The sequence below is a fragment of the Protobothrops mucrosquamatus genome, unplaced genomic scaffold (genome assembly GCF_001527695.2).
Source record: "Protobothrops mucrosquamatus isolate PMUCROS unplaced genomic scaffold, P.Mucros_1.0 scaffold10, whole genome shotgun sequence".
Lineage (NCBI taxonomy): Eukaryota > Metazoa > Chordata > Lepidosauria > Squamata > Viperidae > Protobothrops > Protobothrops mucrosquamatus.
Window position 1 is genome coordinate 2,599,104 of NW_015386397.1, and position 22,384 is coordinate 2,621,487.

Sequence of the window (22,384 nt, forward strand, 5' to 3'; positions counted from 1 at the left end):
CACCTCTTAACAATACTAGACCACACAGTATCAACAGTAGAGACATTCAAGTTTCTAGGTTCTATAATATCTCAAGACTTAGAATGCATACCTAACATCAAAAATGCCATCAAAAAAGCACAAGGCCAGCTCAGAAATCTCAGACTGCCCAAGGAGCTGTTGACATAGTTCTACAAAGAATTACTGAGTCTGTCATTTGCCCCTCTATAACTGTCTGGTTGGCACTGTAACCAAACAAGACAGACACAGTCGTCAACCGCTAGTTAAAACTACAGAAAAAACAATTGCACACAGCCTGCCTTTCATTGAGGACTTGTATACTGCATGAGCCAGAAGGAGGGCTGTGAAAGTATCAACAGACCCCTCACATCCTGGATATAAACTGTTTCAACTTCTTCCCTCAAGACAATGCTACAGGGCATGGCACACCATGATTATAACTTTGTTGCTTGTATCTTAAGATTTATATTGATTGTTTTTATTTAGTACTAGCTGTACCCAGCCACGCGTTGCTGTGGCTCAATCTGGTAAAAACATGTGTTGCTTTTACGTCCAACAGATGGTGCTGTTTTTCAAAAAAGCATGTTTTACCTGTCACAGGTGTGACATCTATATAATATAGGTATATAAAAACACGCGTGTATTCGAATGCAACGTTGTGTCAAAATTTCAAAGCGATCAGTGAAGAACTTTCGGAGATTTAAGATTTTGAACAAACGAACATTTATATTTTTATTTATATAGATTCTAGTATGATTTATGTTGATTGCTTATTTAGTATCCTATGACTATCACAGAGTGTTGTATCTTATCATTTATGAAGATTGTATTTTATGATTATGATCCTGATTTCTCATTTGTTGCTTGTATGTACACTGAGAGCTTATGTGCCGGAGACAAATTCCTTGTGTGTCCAATCACTCTTGGCCAATAAAAAATTATATTCTATTCTAAAAGAATTGACTCTCCTTCTTAATGCTTAACACTGAATAATGAAGCAAAACATCAAATGGGACTTCCTATCTAAATAAGCTCCATCAGCTCTTAAAACAAAACAGTCAGGGGTTTGGAAACACACCAAGGAAGAAATGAAGAAATGAAGGTTGCTGTTGCATTTTTAGGGGATATAAAATTCTGATCTAGCCCTGATGCCACATTGCCACAAAATGGAGGAACCATCAAATGCCAACATTGCTCCATTTTCAATGTTTTTAAGTAGGGGGAAAAAATCTGACATTACGGTCTTGGATCTTTTTGTTTTCTAAGACTTCATTCTGTGATAAACAAAATAGCTATCATCCGTTTGTCTTTGATCTATAAATTTTAAAAGTTTTCTGGCCTAAAGGCTTTCAACATTTATTTTTATATGACCAATGGCTTTGCTTCCCTGTCAACCACCCTTTATTCCTATTATGTAGTTGTTTCTAATAATTCCTACTGGCTTGTTCTGAACTAAAGGAGGAAATAGAGTGTATTTGTGATGTTTATGTTCTGCAAGAATAGTCAGTCTTATGAGGCAGGTAGGGACATGCTAGGGAAAAACATGTAGATGTTCTCACAAAATGACTTGCAAGGATGGATGTAAGTGCACATTTACCAGAAGGGCAAACTGGTTGGGTTATTCCCCAACCACTCCTCCCCACTTTTGTCTTGTATTTTTGAGCATATTACATATTTTTAAATGAAACACTGCAGTTATGACTCTTTTATTTTCTAAACATGCATTTCCAGGTACATTTTTGTAAATAAGATGTCTGAAGAACTGGTGTTTTACTCTACAGCTTTCCAGCTATACTCACACAGACACACACACACCCAGAGACACAGGCACAGGGACAGACAGACAGGACAGCAGACAGACAGATACACACACACACACACAAACACACACACACACACAAACACACAGGGACAAATTCACTCACAAAGAAAAACTAGTTGAAGCAATGCTGGGGTAAGTACCAAGCAATTTAAAACTGCCTTCATAGCAATGTCTTTGGCTCTGTTTCTATAATAAAAATTGTGTTTGAGTCATAAATATATTCCAATAAAGTTTTGCACAACAATTTTACTTGGAAACATCTTTGAACTTGGATTCAGAAATAGACAGGTTGAGACTTTGGAAGGCTATATGGAAACCCTTCTTTTGCACTGAATGTAGAAGTTCTGAAATTTAATTTTTTTTTGCTTACTAGTGGTGATCTGTAAACTTCAGAGGTTCATTAGTTGTTGAAGTCCAAAGAATTACATGGAGTTCATGCTCTCAAGTATAAGCCTAAGTCCATAAAAACCTATGTTTATATTTATTATTTAAACTTTATTTGTGTTGTATTTTGATTGTATTTTAAAACATACAAAACTGTACAATAATTTGTGATTTAATTTAGCTCACTTTCTGCTAATAATATGTTAAGAATCTGCAATAGGAAACCACACTATTTATATAACATCACTGTCTTATAAATTGTGGTTTATGTTTGAGCATAACTACTTAGAATTCAATGCAATCCATCTAAGTAAAATTTGTTTTCTGAAACTTGTTTCTAGTTACAATTTCCTTAACCATCATGAGGATGCATATCTACTATTTCCATGTAAACGAGAACTGATAAATAGACTGATTTCCAAATAAATGACATTTCAGCTTTGCATACATTAATACTTCCAGTTTCTTATGGTATTGGGGAATCTGCTTATCCTGCTTGCCCTGTGAACATATTTTGTCCTTAGTTGATATATGGCTCAGAAAAGAAACTACTAATGGTGCTGACCATGAAAGAAAAAAATAATCTATAAATTGTAATAAGGAAATATCTTTATCATGCCTGCACAACGTTTATAAAACAGTATGCAAATTTTGAGTGCAACTGACCAAGATTGTTTGATCAAACGCAGTGACCATAATGTAAGTATTTGGTCAAATAAATGTGGGTGGTGTTCAAATTATATCAACATTAGAGCCAAATGTCCTTGTGTATTTAGCTGTGATACCTTCATTCTTTGATAACAGAAATTTCCCTCGTTGATTTCACAACATTTCCTTTGTCCCGCAGCCAATGGATCAGGTAGGCTTGTGTAGTCCATAACTTTAGTGTTAACATTCTAATTTTCCTCTTGTTTCTACATCAACTGCTGGCAGTCTTGAGGCAAGTAAGATTTGTTATGCCTTTTTACCCCCATGTTGGGTGAATAAAGTCAGGTATTTATTAGCTGGGAAATATCAGAAAGATAGCTGTTGGCATTTCAGACTGATGAGGGCACATTCCCCTTTTGTTCTCCAGTCTGCTCCAAACTTCATCAGTATTTGGGAGAGCATTAGATGTGATTATTAAACAGGGATCACTTGAGATCAGGTTGCATTACAGCCAGTGTACTAATGATTGCATTACATTTATATTTTCTCCACTGTTTCTGCCACAAGCTGTTTTGTGCAGTTGCTCTCCTTATTATGTTACTACTTTATTTCTTGGAAGTGGTGGGGAAATCACCATTTTTGTCTACATGGTGGATTACTTCCAGGTGCTGTCAGAAGTGGCTATTTCTGGTTAGCACCCATTTTCCTGTACAGCATTTGTCAAGCTTGCTTGTTTATCTATTGTGCCTCCCACTCCAGCCTTGTCCCAATGCAAGTCAGCCCAATTAATTGGTCAAAGGGCAGAGAAGAATATGAAGTGAAGTAGGAGGCAGCACTCCATATTTTTTTGTGTGTGTGTGCAAATTCTCCTTCACATCTCTGATTGATTATACTTCTCTTGTTTTATGCCCTAACTTTCCCTTCCACCTGTGACTTGGATGAATTTAGACATGGGCTTAATGGGTTTTTCCCCCAAAAGCCCTAGACTCAGATACAAAAATAGCAAATGTACACATTGTAGATATGGAGTGCCTCTACATCTGTGGCTAGCTAAGAAAGGCAAAACACACAGATCAAAATATTAATGTTGACTAGGCTACTTCTCCAAAAATTAAGGAAAATGAATGGTAATTGGCACTTGGGTGAAACAAAGCCAAGATAATCCATCAACCATGGTTCTTGACCTGTTCCAAAGTAACGGCAGCCTTACTTATCAACTTTACTCCTAAAACATATCTTATACCAGCATACTTTCCTACCAGTTCAAGAGCTAGTGAAATATCCTTAGATGTAGTTTCTAGACAGACATATAGTGTTCTGTCCTGTACAGAGGTGACATTAGCTGGCCCCAGATACTCTACCATGGCTTGTTGGTAAGAAGAAATCAGAAAATAATTATTATATTAAAAAATATTCACTTTGGCAAGGCTTTGATAGAATATAGTTCATAAACAATGCTAACAAAGATCATATGTGTTTTGTTTTACAGCACTGATCCTTGTTTGATACCGTAATCCAGCTAAAAAGGAAAATAACAGGAGCTAAATACAACATGTGGAAATCACATCCATTTATTTACCTATTAATAAGTTTAGTCAATGCAGTTTAAGTTATAGAGAGATTTCAATTGTCTAGTACAGGGATAGGCAACCTTGGCTCTTTTATGACTCGTGGATTTGGTTGGCTCAGGAATTCTGGGGGTTGAAGTCCACAAGTCATAAAAGAGCCAAGGTTGCCTACTCCTGGTCTAGTATAAATTTAAGGGAGTCTAGATCTAACCTCTCTAATTGTGACTATAAATTGGAGGGGGCACTTCCCCATATGTGGGACTCATCCCTGATGTCATTCTAGATTAATTAAAGGGTCTTTAGGTTGACTGCTGATGTAAAACTTCCCCTGGGAAAAAAAATGCACATTCCCTTCTAGTCAAAGGGTTTTCTTCTATTTGTGTGCCAACTCCCATTAATCTCTGACACCATTAAAAAGAGCCATTTTAAGATTATTTATTTATTTATTTATTTATTTATTTATTTATTTATTTATTTATTTATTTATTTATTTATTTATTTATTTATTTATTTATTTATTTATTTATTTATTTATTTATTTATTTATTTATTTATTTAAGGAACTGAATTTTTGGAAAAGGATTCATGTGAGGGTGCAGGTCTGCTTCCTGTATCTCATCACCTGCTTCTGGACTCAGATTTCACACTAGAAGACTGTCTCACATTTTACAAGTACAGGAAAGATAAGCATTGTTTTTTCCCCCTGAAAACCATTTACAACAAGGCATCAAGCCAAATGAAATACCAGTTGTTTGGCTTGGCCAGATGTTCCCTGATTTTTTTTTCTAAAGTAGAGATTATTCTGAATTTCAGCATTATCCTGAAACTAGCAGTTAGGTGGAAGCATGTCATGAAATGCAAAACTCACTTCAGATAATTAAACTGAACCCATAACAATGAAAGTGTCATTAAGAGGTTCAGCCAATATCAGTGATGTCTAGCTCTCAAAATATATTAAACAATATTTATACAAAAGTACATGCTTTGCGCGTTTGCAGAACATATTTAATTACAACCAACTTTTATCCATTCTATCCTTCATTTCAACCCACCTGTAATTAGGAAGACAGCATTTCTGGGGCAGAGAAGCAACCTGGAACACCAGCATTTTAATTTTTATTCTCTGTGTATCTTTCTGTCTCTCTGTCTCTGAATATATACATAAATGTGCGTATTTGTGTGTGTGTGTGTTCCTGAATGTATGAATAAGATAATTCAAACTCAAGATCCTCATTCCTGAACCTTTAATTACACCAAGTTAGGGTTAAGATTCCTATAAAAGTAAATGATCCTTACATTATGACATTTCTATGAAGAAGGGAATGTTTCACACTATAGGCTTCATTTGATTTTTAAAATATATTTTTGTATTTTAAAAGGGTTTCCAATCACACCTCTCTTCTGTACAAAGATTATGCCAGGTAAATAAACACTACCACTTCCCCCCCCCCTCACACACACAAAAACATTGTAAGAACAAAGACGAAAGTAACATAAGTTGCTATTTAGTAGAATGCCGTAACGTCATAGGAAGTGTGTTTCCCTAAAATTTACATTGGAATCCTGAACTTAAAAAACTAAGGATGTTACACTACAGCCCTTCTTTCACTTCAGTCCACTTTTTGGCGTTTTAAACCTACCGAACCATCAATTGCTTCTGAGAAGAGATTCGCTTTGGTCAGTCCTGCAAATATATATTACATCTCAATCCCGAACATAAAGCATTTGAGGGGAAAGAAGAGAGAAAAAAAAGGAGAATTTTTTTTATAGCGTGCTGCGAATCAATCCCTGAATAAAAACACTTTTTAAAACGTACATGTTTAAAGCAAAACTGTATTAAATAGAAATTCGTTTCTTTCTTCAAGTTCACGGAATCTTTTACCAATTTTTAAATATGGCATTAATAATTTCGGGCTAATTTATACATTGGCGGGGAAGAGAGATAAATAGAAAGAAGCGCCTGTTCTCCAAATCCCGAAAGACTTGCGCCGGATTTCAAGTTTCAGCCGTGGCGGAGAAATGTTCCCCAAATCATCTGAAAAACTGAGGGTGCAGCCTGAGCGCTGCGGAATAAAAGGGGGAGATCAACGTTCTGCAGGGGAATTATATCGCGGATAGACGACTGAGCAACGTAGTGAGGATATGAACTCTTATCACAGGATAAGCACTAAGCAAAAAGAATAAAAATATCTAAAACGTATTTGGTCGGAAGATGTTATGGGAAATGCGCACTGTATTCGCAGACCGTTATAGGTGTGCGATTTAATTGTATTATAAATAAATCAAACCCGTCAGCAGTAACACTTCCCTCTGAAAAGTCCGTGGGAAAGTTTGAAAGTGCTGGATTGAACAAAAAAACGAGATTTTTTTGTGTGTGTCCAGGTCGAGTTTTTACTGCAGAAAAGCAAATCGTTTTACTTCTACGATGGAGAAAGAGTTGCTATCCTTCCTTTCTGTCGGAACCTTGCAAGAATTATTATTATTATTATTATTATTATTATTATTAGTAGTAGTAGTAGTAGTAGTAGTAGTAGTAGTAGGAGGAGGAGGAGGAGGAGGAGGAGGAGGAGGAGGAGGAGGAGTGGGAGGAGTGGGAGGAGTAGTAATAGTATCGCAAATTGAGAGAAAAATACAACGACTCGCTTGCAGGAAGGGGAAAAAAAGGAATTCTCTTCAAAACCCTGCTGGTAGATACGTGGGAAATGGCAGCTCTGTTTTTTAAAATCACGGTTATGGCAAAATGCCCAGAATTTTCCCTTGCTGTGCAGTAAATACTTGAGACGGGAGTCTGCAAAATGCCGGGGAAGGGGGGAAGGGGCTTTTATTCGCTCAATAGCGTTTGCGGTAAGACAAGCCCCCGGGTCTGCCACAATCAGCCCTTCCATTCCAACCTCTTCGAAATAATTTTAAAGGGGCAGCCATATACAAATATTTTGAACAAAGACAACCAAAGATGTATTTATCACAGGACCGACCTATAGTCAATTCTTTTAAAAGTAGGGTTAACAGTAGGTGTGATTCATTTGTTTTACAGAAGAGAATTGTTTATTTTTTCACCCTCGTGAATATGAATAAGTTAGAAGCGTAACACTCAGAGCATACACCTACACAAAAAAGTCAGCAGAAAACAGGGATTCTTGCTACCTCTTAATTTATTCTGAGACACTTTTAAAGTGAAAGGCACATTTCTCAAGGATTTTTTTCCCTTTTTTATTTTCTTAAAAAATTCAAAGAAATAATTTGTTATCCTCCAGTCATTTCTCCCTTGGTTTCTTTATTTACCAAGGACAGTTCAGAACCCAATTCAGAGAAATTATCCCCCACAAAAACCCTGGGAGTTAAAGAAAATAGGAAAAGGGTTGTGACTGCATTACATTTAGGTTCTCCCCATCTTTCATTTATTTATTCATAATCATAACAATGTGATTGTGGGTAGTGTACGATAAAAGCAAAACAACAACAACAATATACTGAAATAAAAACATAAATATCATCATCATCATAATCATTATGATGCCCTGAGTCCCGTAAGGGAGATAGGGCGGTATATAAATTTAATAAATAAATAAATAAATAAATAAATATTATTATTATTAATCTTTAAAAATGTAAGGAGAGCATAGATATCACTACAATTTAGCCACCTCATTAAATTCCAAACAAGCCATTTGACTAGAAGATTTTGTTATAATTTACAAATACAACTATTTTTTCTTGCATTGGATTTGAATAGAACTTCCTGCTGTCTGCTGCTCCCTGTCTTTCATCATTGCAGAGTGCATGATTTGAGCCTGAGACATTTCTCCACCCAGGTGTTTCTCAACCTCAGCAACCAGGGGAATTCTGGGAGTTGAAGTTCACAACATCTTGAAGTTTCTGAGACTGAGAAACACAGGTCTAGGCTACAAAACTCCATGAGGATCCTTGGAAGTAGAAAAGAAGGCAAAGAGGAGAAAAGCAGAGGCAAAGATTGTGTCTCTTCAAATGCTCAAATCTTCCACTGTATATATGTATAAAAAAGGAAGTTTCCCCTGAATTAAAAAAAAAAAAAGAATAACCAAGCTAGCCTCGTACAGGATCAAAGGACCACATCTAACAAAACACATCCTGAAATCTATGCCTGCTGCTTGCCAGATCCAAGAGTTTCCTATGGTCTTTCCCCACTTGCACCCAACCATGGCCCAACATAGGCTCCATCAGCAACTTTTTTTTCTCTTTGTGTCCCAGCCTAGGGCTTGCCTTCATCTTCTCAGTCCAAGAATAGCAGTATAGAGGTCAGCAGTGAGGAAATAAATTTTATGCCAGTATTGTTGACATTGCAGCCTAGTAATAGACTAAAGCTTATAAAAGCTACCTCATGGTTTGCTAGATCCACCAAATTGAGCCAAATGCAGAAAGGTAGGACAGATCAGAGGCTAGAAGACTAATTAAGGGTTTCCCAGGGTGTGGTCAAAAAAGTCAAGATGGTAGCTGTATAGGTGCAATTAAACTTCTGCCTATCTTTATAGGTATCACATGTGTGATTCACATAAAAATAGGTGGGCCTTCTATCCCAGCATCTTGACGTTTTTTACAATACCCTGCATGCAGCCCTGCTAAATATAAAGAAACAGCTTGAAGGACTGTTCAGTTCAGGAACTTGTGATGAACACCACAGTCAAACATAATTGTTTTTCTATGAAAAGTTTATTTCTGGCCTGTCATGCTTTCAGATCAACAAAATGTTCATAAGAGAAGTCTTTAATTTTATTATCAATTTTATTGATGGTATAATCTTATGCATACCCGTACATGGCTCAACAAGTTGCATGAGGGTTATTTCCAGGTAAGGTTTTATAAATTTACAGTCTTGAGCATAATAAACTTTGTTAAAATATCCATACTGAATTTAAATAGATTTTAAAAGGAGATTGAGATGTCTTCAAATTAATCTTGACTCCTGATGATCTCATGGAGTTTTCTTGACAGTTTTGAAGAAGAATTCTTTAATTCCCATCTAGTCTACAGTGCTGGATCCAGGTATTAATAAGGATATATCCTTTGGGCCATAGTAGGCTAGATGCCTCTTGCTAAAGTTTTAAATGTCCAGCTAACATACTTGAGGTTGACACCAATTCCCCATCAATATCAATCAAAGCCATAAGATACTAACTGTAGAAATAGAAAGAGCTCCAGATGCTTCATTAAAGCAACAGGCAACATGGGACATCTATGGAAGTCCCACACACTTTTTTCCAGGCTAAAATGTTTCTGCAGAATTGATCAGCTTTTTATCTTAAGATCTACAAGTAATAAAAATATTGGAGATTCTAAAGCTACTTTCTCTTTTCACTCGTCTTCTCTCTCCACATTATAACAGTGACTAGGTCATGTGTCACACTAACTTATGGTTCGCTTAACCATGCTTTTTTGAATAAACCTGAATTGACTTGGTGTGTAGACTAAGTCATAAGCAAGTCTTTTGAAGTTACAATTGCTGTGTTTTCTATAAGGCAGAGGGTGGATCAGAATTAAGGTATCCCAATTCCTTGCTCATCCTTTCTCCATGAGAATCTACTGGTTGTAAGGTGCTACAACCACATCCCCATTCATGATGGCAATAGTTCCTCTACCCAAATGAAGGGCCCAGACTGAAAAAGGCTAGATTAGTGCAAAACCCACAACCGTTACATTTTACATTATTAGCAAAATATAAAACATGTTTATTTGACAGTAAATCCTGGCATTCAAAGTTCATTGTTGGTGGAGTTCCTCAGTTGTAATCTAACTAGGGAGAGGTATACGGTAAATGTTCACTACTTTATAATCGCAATAAAAGAAGGAAAAGATGCTCTCAGTTCAAGTTTGATGCTTGGAAATCATGTAGGCTCATTCATGGTTTTTGTGGGTGGGGGGGGAAGGTTTAACAAGACTAAAAATGGGCTATTACTCTCTTCTGGAATGTTTGTCAACTCCCACTCTAGCCTGCAGTTTTGGGATTCCTGGTGGTCTCCTTTCCAAATATTAAGTAGGCCCATCCCTACTTCTATTCTGAGACCAAAAAGAGAGAGGGTCTGGTGCTCCACCTGCCTCAATGGTAAACATCAGTGACAAACAGCCCTGTATTCATACCTTGATCCAAACTCTTAACTCTATGCTGGAGAAGGAACTTCTGGTTCCTTTAGTTATTTGTTTCCGTGAATCATTCTATCAATTGCACCCCCGAGTTTCTAAGTTTCTCTATAATAGTTTATAAATTATATTAGAATTTGAATTTTGTTTTGTGCATTGATGACATGCTACAGGAGAAAAAAAAACCATAAACCTTTCCTCCCATCCTCTTCCTGGCTGTACATTCTCCATTTTATGGAAGGGACTAAAAAGATAAAGTTTCAGTCAGGCTAGTAAAAGTTAGGCCACTTGACAATTCTAGGTGAAGACTGCCTTATTTCATCAATAAATAATCGCAAACAACTATTAGAAATAATAGTAGGGGAGGGAGCAGTAGTTCCTGGCAAGGCTGTGTTTCCCATGTCTTAGAGCAATGTTTCTCAACCTCAGCCACTTTGAGACTGTGGATTTTAACACCCACAATTCCCCTGCCAAACCTCTCTCTGATGAAATAAATCTCTTGTGAAAGTATATGTCAGGTCTGAAGAGATTGGTAATTGATTTTACTATAACTTACTAGCATGGCTATCCCTCAAGGAAAAAAAAGAATTCCACAACATGAAATGTCAATAAATGCAATAATGCAGGTCAGATAAAATACAGCTAATCCTATGACCACAATTGCACCCAAAATTTATGTTGCTAAGTGAAACAGTTGTTAACTGAATTTTGCCCCATTTTATGACTTTTCTTCTCACAGTTTTTAAGTGAATCATTGTAGCTGTTAAATGAGTAACATAATTACTGTGTTACTATGAATCTGGCTTTCCCATTGATTTTGCTTGCTTTTATCTACATTAAATATCATTTTGTTAGATAGGGCCCATTATTCAAGTCTGTCAAGATGTTTTTGGTTTCTGAGCTTGTCTTCTGGGGTGTTGGATATTCCTACCAGCTTCGTGTCATCTGCAAATTTGATGAGATCCCCTTCTATTCCCTCATGGAACCTTGTGGTACCCCACTGTTTACTTCCCTCCATGTGAATGTAGTAAGTCAGCCAGTTACAAATCTACCTGTGGTGATGCTGTCAATCCCACTTGTACCCTCAGAATTTTCTGTGCTGGAATAATAACTTTCTTCTTTTTAAATGAATTTTGGTATTTTTCTTTTCTTTTTAATTCTTTCAGAAATTTGATATTTTATACAATTTTATGTCTCGTCCATAGCACACTGACTGTTTGCCAGAACTGTAAGTAATATGAGGTTAGTAGTAATAGGATGAGGCAGCAACAGCGGTGGCTGTTAAAGTGGAAGAGGGATTTTTTGGTAGAGTGTTTGATATGAAAGAGCTTTGTTTATAGATGTCAGGTTGGAATTGTTAAATTTTATTGCTTATGTTTTAGGTGTTATTTTAAGCCACTATATTTAAATATGCAGCAATTGTCTGCAATGCAGCAGTATAGAAACATTGTGGATAAATAAATGAATAAATAGCCAACATGAAAAGCACATGTTGGAATTTCTAAACAACTTGGTCCTCATATATTTAAGAAAAAATATGATTCATCAGTATATCTAAGAGTCACCTTATTAGTGAGATGGGTGGCATATAAATTTAATAAGTAAATAGATAAAAATAGCTAGCATTGTCCAAAGATATTTCAGAAATAATTAATAGCTTGGATCCTATACTTTTCTACAGAAGGATGGTTAAAAAAACTATGTGAAGCAACTTGTCCTTTTTTCCAGGACTCATGCATTGAGAAGAAAGGTTTGATCTATAGCTCACCACCAATGGTTTACCGCAAAGCGTTCATGTTAATTCCCAATAAAATTACACCACTTCAGGTCAAATACACAAAAGTTATTTTCAGAACTTGCTGGAAACAGTAAACTCTCCAGTATGTAGGCACTACAGCCAAAAGGATCCTGATACATAAAGTCACAAATGGAATGCACTTCCTAACAAAAGGCACAGAGCAGGATTACATTTCAAGATCTGAATGCTTGATTCTCTCCAAAGAAGAAGTCTTGGCCTAAAGAAATAGACAAGCAATATTATTTCCAATTTGTAAGAATATAAGGAAAGTTTTATTGGATGAGACCCAAGATTTGTCCAGTTCAGTACTTTATTTTGATATATCCAAACAAATTCCTGTACAAAGCCCAGAAGCAAGACATGCCAGCAAAGGATTCTGTGTCATCCTGAAAGCCACTTATTGCCATCACAATTAAGGTATTGGTTATCTATTGTAGAGGACATAGGCCGTGGTGGCGAACCTATGGCGCGTGTGCCACAGGTGGCACGCAGAGCCCTCTCTGTGGGCACGGGCGCCGTCGCCCCAGTCCTAGGCCTTCAACTGGGTTTTATAAAACCTTTTCGCTTTAGGCCTCCGCCGCTGTGTGCAAAAAAAAAAAAAGGTTCAGTCAGTCAATTTCAACTTCTCACGGGGAAAAAAAAGATCTTGCAAAGTTGGAATTGATTGATTGAACTTTTTAGTCCCACCCAATCTGCCGTTATCACTGCAGCCATGCCCATCCAATGGGCCACACCCACCCAATGGGCCATGCCCACCCAATGGGCATGCCTACCCGGCACCTGATGATACATAAGTGGGTTTTGGGTTGCAGTTTGGGCACTCGGTCTCTAAAAGGTTCGCCATCACTGACATAGGGAATGGCCCTGAAGGACAGGACTTGCATCCTGGTGACAGTCAGCCTTCCTGAGTAAACCAGACAGAAAAGTAGTTAAATCTACTGTATTGGGTTACATCAACAGAATCTTGCAAGTCTGAAAGTACCGAAACCCTCTCCTCTATACTTTTAATTCCTTGGTCCAATAAAGCAGGTCTTTCCTACGTTTCTTTCACTGACTGTTAAGCCACTCGGACTCCTATCTTATCTCATTTTCTAAGCAGTACCTCTTTCACTCATCCCCCAAGGTCATTCCTACATTCCTTTATAGTAACTTTATGAACACATCCATATGCTGTATAGCAGTTTTCTTGGTGGTAATAATAATATGGAAATTATTTCCCCCTGTCTTTTTCCAGGGCCTTTTTTCCCTGGCCTAAGCAGCCCATAGCTGGATTTCCTAGTCCTTAACCCAAGAATTAACTATATTCAAGTCTGCTTAAAGTTTAGATATTAGTAAAAGTTAACTAAGTATTTCCTATCAGTGGCTGACTCATCTATTCTGAAAAAATGAGAAAAACTCTGCATCTAAATTTCTCCCCAATGTATAATTTTATATACTTCTATGATGTCCCCACAGCTTCTTTCCTTAGCTAAAATTATGGGTTTTCACAATGAGTGTTTTGCTACTATGATTATTTGGGATTTCTTCTGCTAAGTTTTTTCTACTAGTATGATAACAATCTATTTGGAAGTATAGTAATCCAAATACTTTGTAGAGCTTCATTGTCTTGACCACTATTAAAATTAGGGTTTTCCACTATTCATGGAGTTGACTATGAATAGGAAAAGGTTAAGCAGAGTCATCAAGCATCCATCATTTTGGCCTAAGTGGCCAAAATGAAGCCCTCTTTTTAAATTTATAGTTATGCTGTTTAATACTGTTTAATCAGTAATAATGTTTAATGGAATTATATCTTACTTTCAATGTGATTTGCGGGGTATTTGTCAAACAAAAAACATGTTGATGGTTGTGACAGTGTAACTGACTTTAACAATGTCAATTACTTCTGCAACCACCATTTTCACTTTTTTTTGACACTCCTCTCCCTTATTTCATTTTCCTCATTTTTTATCACTAGAAACTTCATCTCAATATATTAAAAGGCTTCAGTGTTCCTCCTCATCCTCCTCATGCAGTTTACGTTAGTTTCTGATTTCTGCATTTCATTTTTTACCTATGTTTTTAGATCATGTCTGGCCATTTCAGTTTGTTAGACCAACCTATGTCTAAGGTTAAGACACACCTTGAAAAAGTGTAAACTTTGCCTACTTTTACAGCATGAGGTGGAAACAGGAAAGAGGTTTGTTTTCTCTTTCTCTCCTTCCCTGAATCACTCTTTCGAACAAACAAGAATCATATGATAGGTGTATGCACCTTCCCAAAGCTGACTGAAAGCTTTTCCCTTTGACCTTTTAAAATTACTATTTGGCTGGCAGACTAGCTGCTGGTTTTATACATACACCTCTCTGTTGACATATCTCCAGCCATCTCTTTTAAAGGGGTCTGCAAACAGGCTAAAACCCTTTTCAGCTGATATTTGCTCAGGGCTGGTATTTGTGTTTGTGTCTCTATGTTAAGTGAAGAGAAAGTACCTCTAAAACATTGTTATTTTTCAGGCTTCTCTTGTAAAAAGAAACTAGGATTTGCTTTGTCTGTTTTGTAAAAATGGAAGGAAGGAAGGAAGGAAGGAAGGAAGGAAGGAAGGAAGGAAGGAAGGAAGGAAGGAAGGAAGGAAGGAAGGACAGTAACATAGCCTAATAGTTAAATTATATCATTATTTTCTGTAGATCTCTTTCATGATGAAATGGACTCCAACCTACGAAAGTTCACATCACAATCTATACATTTCTATTTAAGGATTTTCTTTTCTCTTAGTCTAGAGTCCATAATATAATAAAGGGAAAACACGTCCACTGTTTTGCACTGTTGAGACTGTAACTGCCAAGGGAGGGAGTTTCCTTGGGCTACCCAAACGTTTTGTTTGTGTTGCATCTTTCAAATCTTTCAAAGACAAATATACAGTATTTCCAAATGACACTCTGTTGAAGTACATTTCATGTTTTAGTTGTATTTGTTATAAAAAGGGTGACAATGGACAAAGTTTAAAAAGTAAAGTGCAGCTTTATGGTAGATCAGGGAGGGGGGCAGGGAAGGGTAAGAAAACTAGATTTTCTTCGTCAGCAAATCATAGAGAAATATATCAATGTAAGAAAGAAAGTTTATTGCACATTTATTGATTTAGAGAAATCATATGATAACTTGAATTATGGGATGTTCTATGTTAATAAGAGTTGAAGATAGGCTGCTGAATGCAAGAAGAGAGTCTTATTATGTAAATTAAACGTGTAAAAATAAATATATTGTTTAGTGAATTCTTTAAAATGGAGCAGGTCATGAATCAAAGATACATGATATTTCCTTGGTAGTTTAATTTATTTAGAAATAAACTTATAAGGAATGCTTGGGATAATTTTAGAAGTATGTTGTTTAGGAAAGTGAACATGATGTATTTTTGTAAGTAGGGAATATACAATTTTGGTTGAGAAATTGAATGGAGTGATTGTTTGCTAGATTATATAATGCAACAAGACATATAGATCTGAATATTAAGGTGTCAAAGAACAAACTAGGTATGTTTTATTAGGTTTTACAGGGATAAGGAAGGGATGGGATGTTTATTAAAGATGGGAAATTCAGGAGATGAGAAATGTAATTGTGCAAATGCTGGTAGAAAAGTCTTGGGTCTGTTGGGAAGAATCAACATTTGTTAAAATAAAATAAGATGAGTATGTATAAGGATGTGTTTCTCTTCATAGTGCTATATGGAACTAAGTGTTGAGTATGTCAGAGAAACAAAAATAAGTTACATGCATCCAAAATAGATTATTTAAGAAATATTTTGTGTGTAAAACAAGAAGAAAAACCCTCCAGAATGACTGGATTAAATAATTAATAACTGAATGAATGAAGATTGTTTTTCAAAAGTGAGAAGTCAGTATTTTGAGGTAGCTTGGAAATAAGAAGAGAATGAATGAGGACTAAATTGCAAAACAAATATATGGGTTAACAGAAGGAAAAGACCCAAATATTGTGGTTCAATTGAGTTTCATTTACATATATGCAACAAAGAAGAAAGGGGGGGAAGGGATCTAGTTTAAGTTAAGCAATTTAACTTAAACTAAACTTTAACAAATTTAATTCAGAGACTGAGATATGTATCAAGCACCCATCCATATTAGTAAGATACTACATCATCTTTGGCTATATATGAAAGGTACTTTATTCCCTCTTACTTATAACTTTTTGTTAAGTTCAGTACACTATTTGTTTAAAAAGTATTGGCATCATTCTATTTTTACTAAGAAACCAGAAAAAACAGTCTTGCAACATTTTAATGGTTGCAGCTGAGTTATTTGTAACAAAAAATAATAAAGGTAGGAAAACAAATAAATTTATGCCATTAACCATCAGTTAGCCCTTAATAGTGACTGCTCCATTTGTTGCAACCAAAGAAACTGCTTATCCCTTTAGAAATGGGCGTTACATTTATGTATTTATTTCTAAAGCTGCCCAGCTTCTCAATAACTCTTAACAATATACAGATTGTAAATGAATGAATGAATGAATGAATGAACCTTTATTATCAAAGTACAACATGTATACAATGAGATTGGCTGAGCCTCCCTCCGTGTCCCCCACCACCAAACCCACCAACTTATTACATCATGTGAGCTAATTGCACGCACGTCCAGCCTCACGAGTCTATCATGCATAAAGAGCCTGACAACCCATGGATAGAAGCTGTTCTTCAGCCTGTTGATACTGCTGGCTATATTTCTATATCTCATACCCGATGGTAGGAGAGTAAAGAGATACCAACCAGGGTGTGAGTCATCCCTGAGAATTTTCCCCACTCTTCCAAGGCAACGGGCCCTGGGGATGTCATCCAGTGGTGTCAGGGAACAGTCCACGATGTTTTGTGCTGTGCTCACCACCCTCTGTAATACCTTCCTATCCGCGGCTGTCAAGCCAGCATACCAAACTACGATACAGTGTGTGAGAGTGCTTTCAATAGTAGACCCGTAGAAGAAGGTCCTTGTTCTACCCTATTCTTCCACAAGACCTTGAGGAAGTGGAGTCTCTATTGGGCCTTTCTGGCCACCTGGGCTGTATTAATTTTCCAGGTAAAATCTTCACAGAGGTAGACTCCCAGGAATATTGTAAACAGAAAAGAAAGAACTACTATAAGAAGTCTATTTCTTCACAAAGAAATTATATATTTTTCCTAGTTTAAAGCCTGAGGAAAGAGCCAGGTCTTCAAGACTCATTGAAGGAGAAAAAATTGGGGAGATGCTGTTTGGGAGGACAGTGTACCCTTAGCTACTCATTTTAACTCTGTTCCTCTCCATCCAGATCTCCCCAGATTCCAGATACTAGGAAATGACATTTATTGTGCTGTGGTCGGGGGTGAGTGTAGGATCACAGCCCGCAGTTTTTCATGGAAAGTTGTTAGATGGCTCCTGCAATAACATTTCAAGCTGTCCCCTGCGCTTCAAAACAATAAGCTGATTTCTAACATCCTGAAGTGCACCAAATAAAGAATGAAGTTCATGAAGTCGAAGTGTTACATGGGCAAAATGTGGCATGTCCATAACTGCTCTCACTGCTGCATTCTGTACTAATTGCACTTCTGAATGGAGGGCAGCCTCAGGAAAAGTGCATTGCAGTAGTCCACACATGAGGAAACCAAGGCATAAATGACAAAGAAAGGACTCCAGGCATGGCACGCAATGTGAATTTGAGTGAAGATCTTCCTGGTTACAGCTGTCATCTGTTCTTAGAGCAATAGGTGAGAGTCCCAATCCGTGCATAGGTTTCACCTGGAGAAGTTTAAGCTTACTGAGAACGAGATGGAGGTTTTCCACATCTGGGAGCTCCATGTACCCTTAGCTACTCATTTTAACTCTGTTCCTCTCCATCCAGATCTCCCCGGATTCCAGATACTAGGAAATGACATTTATCGTGCTGGGGTCGGGGCTGAGAGTGAAGTATCACAGCCCGCAGTTTTTCATGGAAAGTTGTTAGATGGCTCCTACAATAACATTTCAAGCTGTCCCCTGCGCTTCAAAACAATAAGCTGATTTCCTAGGGAATTACAACAGCCACCACATTCTTTCCCGAAATAATCGATTTAAGTCTTACTTCTTAATTCATTTTCCTATCCCTTCCTTCCTACTCAGCAAACAGGACAATAAAGTCGCAGCCATCACCCGACAAATATTGTCGCTGCTGTAGAGGAGGAAAGTCTGTTATTCGCACACAACACCCCACTCCCGAAGTGAAATCAAGTTCTTCCATTCCCCCTGCAGATGTTCTTTTGGAGAAGTAAAGTTTAGGGCAGAACCTTTAAGGGGGCTTTTTAAAAGCCCTACGCCGCAAATCAGCCTCTCTCCCACTGGCACCACCCGCATTTCAACCGCTTGCATTCCTCGCAGTGCAAACTAGTCCCTGAAACCGTGTGAATTAATTTCAATAGCAGGAAAAGAGACAAATAGCTCTGTATCCGATAATAGCTAAGGTGCGCGACGGTCCTTCGTTTTCCGTGAGCATCAGCGGGATCTGGGAGATTAGGGCCGACGTTCAACCCTCGGCGCCACAGAATGAGCTTTGCGCGCATTGTAAGAAGGAAAGCTCTCAGCCGCATTTTGAAATCGTAGGGAAAGTAGCACCTTCCGCTCGAAAACACACCTTCTTCACCGCTCCGAAGATATTGAGCTGTTGCCGTGCCGAAAGCGAGCAAAGGCTGCACTTTCCCCAGAGAAATTCATAGAGCAATTGCAACTTTGCGATGAAGACTAACTGCAGTGCGGAAAGGCCTCAAAGACTGGTGCGGAAGGCTTACTTCGGAGTAAATCTGCAGACGATTGAGGGCCGTTGTCTGCAAATTTACTCCGAAATAACCCTCGGTTATTTACTCCGAAATAACCCTCGGTTTGTGTATTTAAAGGTTTGTGCTTGTAACTATGCCCGGATGATTGGCGCGGAAAACTCTCAGGAGTTCCAAGGAGACAATCCTCACACACACACACACACCCCCCACACCCCAGTTTTTACGGTTGAAACTCCAAGAAATAACTTCCTTTTCTGAGTTTTTCTCTTTTCTTTCTCTCAAAGCCAAAATGAAGGGGAACGCCCAGTAGAACTAATATACGAGATAAAGTGAGATTCCCTGGATGATTTTGTTCTGCGACTCTGTCGTTTAGCAAGAGCAGATTTTTTTTAAAAAAAAAACTTTCCCCTTCGGAGCTAATCTGTATTACTGAAAAGGAGAGCATCTGAATATCCTGAAGTGAAGTGCCCGTGCGCGCTCCAACGTGTGTGCATGAAAACTTCTGGCGCGCGCAGAGCGAATTCTGGGTTCCACTTTGTGATCCAAGTCCACGTCCTTCGCTACGGTGGATGAAAAGGAAGTTGCAGCTGAATCAAGTAGCGAAAAAAACAAGCAGAACTAAAAGCTGCTCACTGTCAGATTGTCTGCTATTTCAAGGGCACCGTGGGCGACGACTATCCCGCCACTGTCGCTGCGGAATCTACTAGGTATCTCTAGTTCTCCTGTTCAGTTTGCAAAAACCTTCGATGAGTGTAAGGGAGGAGAAGTCAAACCTTGAAGATGTTCCCACCAATACCAGCCAACATGATCAGTGCTAAGGCAGAGGGCTGTGCAAACATTTGGAGAATCGCAGATTCCTTATAAAGGGTTACAGGTTCATTAATAGCACAACTCTCCATCAGTTTTGTCAGGAACCTTACTTTTCCAGGAGCTCAAATTGTACCAGAAAGATGTTACTATATTTTCTATTTCAACCTGGCATAGGAATATTACATTAATGTTACATGTCCCTACACCATTAAAAAAAATTGGATACATTCTGGGGTGGGATCTTCATCTCTTCTTCTTTCTTTTCTTTACTGCCTTCAAAAGTCTGCCCATTTCAGATATCATCTCAGGCATCCAAGTAAACAAATATGAATCCACAAAATTGTAAGTGGCTCCTGATTATTGTATTTTTCTAGAATGTCAGGCTCTTGTCCCTTCCTTCCTTCCTTCCTTCCTTCCTTCCTTCCCTCTAGTTTGGAATCCAGCAAGTAAAAAAATGTGTTGATCCCTAACATCTCTCCTGAGCATTTTATTTTTTTAATTCCAAATGTGCCCACAGTCAAAAAGCACAATGGAAATGTTTTAATCTACTATATCTAAAAACATTAGATTAGTCGTTCTAATTCCCTCTCTTCCAGGAAATATGCATAGTGAGTTTATCCAATCTGGTTCAATCCTGTTGTTTTGGATTACAGCTGATTTTCTTGCTGGTTTTAGAATTAGGGAGCTGTCTCCTAACCCACCATGAAAATAGGACGTAGGGGTTTGGTTTATGCTGTTTCTAGCTTTCTTTCAAAAGGAAAATAAAATAAAAGGGTCCTTGTCTGCATTATTTTTAAGTAACCAATATGGAGACAGTGTCGGTTTCATAGCTAGTGAGGTTTATCCATGGCACAATTATTTCAAATAGAATAAAATGGAATAGAAAGTTACTAAAAAAAAAAGAAGGTTCTCCCTCACCCCACCCTTCCTTCTCCGCCTCCTCCTCTTCCTCCATGCCTAAAATCTAAACTATCTCTCCCTCAAAAATAAATAAAACAGGAGTTTTAACTCTGTTGTAGGTGTACTTAGGACTGGAAGGAAACTAGGTCAGAAGCCTCAGTCCAGCAGCAACTGCAAGTAAGAAGAGGTACAAGGTTGGTACCAATGGATGGAGAAATGTATATTGAATTCAGGGTTTTTCAACAGAAGGGCTGGGAACAACAGCTTCAGATGTATATATTATATAATTTGTTTTGTCAAATTAAAAAGAATACATATACACAAATCAGAATTAACACTGTAGTGCAACACATTAGTAGGGAGAGAAGGAAGGCAGAATAAATGTATAAAATAACACATCTGGAGTCTACAACAAAACCTCGTAGCTTAGATGGTCCCTATCTGGAGTGTTAATCTGTCAACTTTCTTACTTTCCTGCGGTCCTTGGACTTTCGTTCCTCCCTTCTGCAGCAATTAGCACGTTCAGGGCTCAGGGCACTTTTGTCCTTCTAAATATTTACCATACTTCTACAAGCCACACAGTTCCACTGAGCTGCCCTTGTGGATGAATTTTAGAGGATAAAAATGTCATATATCTAGCCTGGGACAAGCAATCAGGCCCCATTTGGTATTTTCAAGCTCTATACTTTCAGGATTCACAGCATGGATTCTATGACAGATTTTCATTTGAAAATGACAGAGTTCACTTTCCATGCCTATTACAAATACCTGCTACCAGGCAAATAAAATTAACAACAAAATTGGCCTGGCATATTTGTCTCAGCTTGGCTTATGGCTCTTGCAGCAAAAAATAACCAAAAAAGGTATGCAATCCCAAGGGATTGTCTCTCTCTCTCTGATATATAAACTAGGTAAAGTAAGTTTAAAGATGGGGCAGATAATCCATTTTATAGAAATACAGTAGCCAGTTCTTCTCCCAAAGTCCACCCAATGCATTCAAAAGCTTATGTAAGGGCTGATAAACAGCCCCAGTTTAACATTAGATACAAATTATCAAAGTATCATTGTTGTGTTCAATAATATGGTTTATGTCCAAGAAAATAAACCATATTATGGCTGAACATGATGACTGAATTTACATAAGATGCTAGAAGAGAAGAAGGTATCCACAATATGCTGAGTTACAAATAAACCAATCCCATTTTAGCCTAGTGTATAATACTCTGTGAACCTATTCAATGAGGTTATCCAACTCTAATCTATGACACTTTATGAACTTAAGATTCCAACCCTGTTCATACTGAAAAGCCTGAATGAGCTTATCTGCAAAGCATATTCTTTGAATAGTTAAGACTGTGGAAGTAATTTGTTCCTTAAGACTGGAGTGTCTGAGGGTTTTAGAGAACATATAGCAGCTACTGAATTATTATTATGAATGAGGTATCCACTATAGGCTTATACAAGCATTTACCTACTTATTTTATTATTAATTTGAACACCTTACCTTCAAAATAACATCCTAACTTGATTAGACATTCCAGATACTCACAATAATGGGACTTGGGATAAGTATA